This window comes from Hemiscyllium ocellatum, chromosome 50, assembly GCF_020745735.1.
Source record: "Hemiscyllium ocellatum isolate sHemOce1 chromosome 50, sHemOce1.pat.X.cur, whole genome shotgun sequence".
In the NCBI taxonomy this organism is placed as follows: Eukaryota; Metazoa; Chordata; class Chondrichthyes; order Orectolobiformes; family Hemiscylliidae; genus Hemiscyllium; species Hemiscyllium ocellatum.
The window spans coordinates 9910145-9912271 of NC_083450.1; the positions used below are offsets into that span (position 1 = coordinate 9910145).

The 2127-nt window shown below is 48.3% G+C and overlaps 1 non-coding gene across 1 annotated transcript; it reads right to left on the reverse strand.

Annotated features, from left to right (window-relative positions):
• Positions 1 to 507: 507 nt before the first annotated feature.
• On the reverse strand, positions 508 to 599 carry trnar-ucu (transfer RNA arginine (anticodon UCU)). The gene is given in 2 exon segments: positions 508 to 543; positions 563 to 599. It is a non-coding gene; the product is annotated as a tRNA-Arg (tRNA).
• Positions 600 to 2127: the final 1528 nt, after the last annotated feature.

Below are 2127 nucleotides of genomic sequence, written 5' to 3' on the forward strand. Positions count from 1 at the left end.
TTGATGATCAGCCATAAAAATGGCAGAGCAGGGTCCACGTGTACAGTGGGATAGACTTATGCCTATTTGCTACATTCCTTTGTTGAGTTACCGTTAGTTGAAAGGTTATGGAGAGCAGGTTGGAAAGTGGACGGGAGGCCAAGATGAAATCAGTTACCACCAAGGAGCAGTGCTCTGAAAGCTGGGGCTTCCAAATAAAGCTGTTGGACTATAAATTTTAAATCCCCGACAGTATGGAAACAGGCCCTTCGGCCCAATGAATCCACACTGACCCTCCGAAGAGTAACCCACCCAGACCCATTTCCCTCTGACTGATGCACCTAACACTGTGGGCAATTTAGAACGGCCAATTTACCTGACCTGCACATCGCACCCAGACACAGGGAGAATGAGCAAACACCACGCCGGCTGGAATCGAACCTGGGTCCCTGGCGCTGTGAGGCAGCAGTGCCAACCACTGAATCACCCCAAAATAGCCCCGCACCCCCCAAGAATGCAGCTTAAAACCAACTCTGGTGGGACTCGAACCCACAACCTTTGAATGCCTTCAACAAGCTCAGACTAGAAGTCCAACGCGCTATCCATTGCGCCACAGAGCCACGTGGTTTGGGCGTATTGCAGTCCAACATTGGCACCCTCAAGCGATGAAATTGTATCGAGTGACAAAAAAGGCTGGTGGTACTGTTCCTCATTCTATTATATTCTCTCTTCAAGATTATTTGCAACACCTTATCACTCTCTCAGCATACTTAGTTAACTCTCTCTCTCTCTCTCTCTCAGAATTGTCACTCAAACTTGCTAGTGTCTCTCAGAATCGTTCCAGTTTAGGAAGAAGTCTCACAAGTCAGCACTGCCCCTTTTTCACCATCTCCCCAACTCCCCCCCGCCCCACCCCACGCCATCCTGTCAGAGTTAAAGAAAACAACTCTCAAAAGTCACATCTTCCCTCGCAGGGGTGCATGGAGCCCAGAAACAATCCAGGCCGTGACGTTTCACTTTGTTTACAAATGGCAGTATCAGTGTGCCATCGAGAGCCTTCTGTCAGCATGGATCACTGCCTGGTATGGCAACTGTACCATTCAAGATCGGAGACGGTTACAGACAGCGGTGAACTTGGCCCGGATGATCACAGAGGCCTACCTCCCATCTATAGAATCCACCTACCAGGCCCGTGTCAAGGGAAGGCCGCTAGCATTCTCACCCTGGCAATAGTTTTCTACAGCCTCTCCCACCGGGGAGAGGGTACAGAGGCCTGAACACACACCAACCAGCTTCTTAATAGTTTTTACCCTCCTGTTGTTCGAATACTGAATGGACTCACAAACTCTGAACATTGGCCTGTCCCTGTGTTTTTGTTTTTGTTGCTGTTTACCCATCATTTACTTCTCTATGCTACTTAACCATGTGACCTGCCTGTATTGTTCGCAAAACAAAGCTTTTCATTTTCTTTTCTTTCTCGTTTTTTGAACTTTACCCCCACACTACCACGTGTGGTAGGGCTATATTTTCCCCAGCACCCAGGTTGTAATCACAGTGTGTGTGTACACAGAGGGACTGATCACAGTGGGTGTGTATACAGAGGGACTGATCACAGTGGGTGTGTATACAGAGGGACTGATCACAGTGTGTGTATACAGAGGGACTGATCACAGTGTGTGTATACAGAGGGACTGATCACAGTGTGTGTGTATACAGAGGGACTGATCACAGTGGGTGTGTATACAGAGGGACTGATCACAGTGTGTGTATACAGAGGGACTGATCACAGTGTGTGTGTTTACAGAGGGACTGATCACAGTGTGTGTGTTTACAGAGGGGTTAATCACAGTGTGTGTATACAGAGGGGCTGATCACAGTGTGTGTGTTTACAGAGGGGTTAATCACAGTGTGTGTACACAGAGGGACTGATCACAGTGTGTACACAGAGGGACTGATCACAGTGTGTATATACAGAGGGACTGATCACAGTGTGTACACAGAGGGGCTGATCACAGTGTGTGTATACAGAGGGACTGATCACAGTGTGTATATACAGAGGGACTGATCACAGTGTGTACACACAGAGGGACTGATCACAGTGTGTATATACAGAGGGACTGATCACAGTGTGTGCATACAGAGGGACTG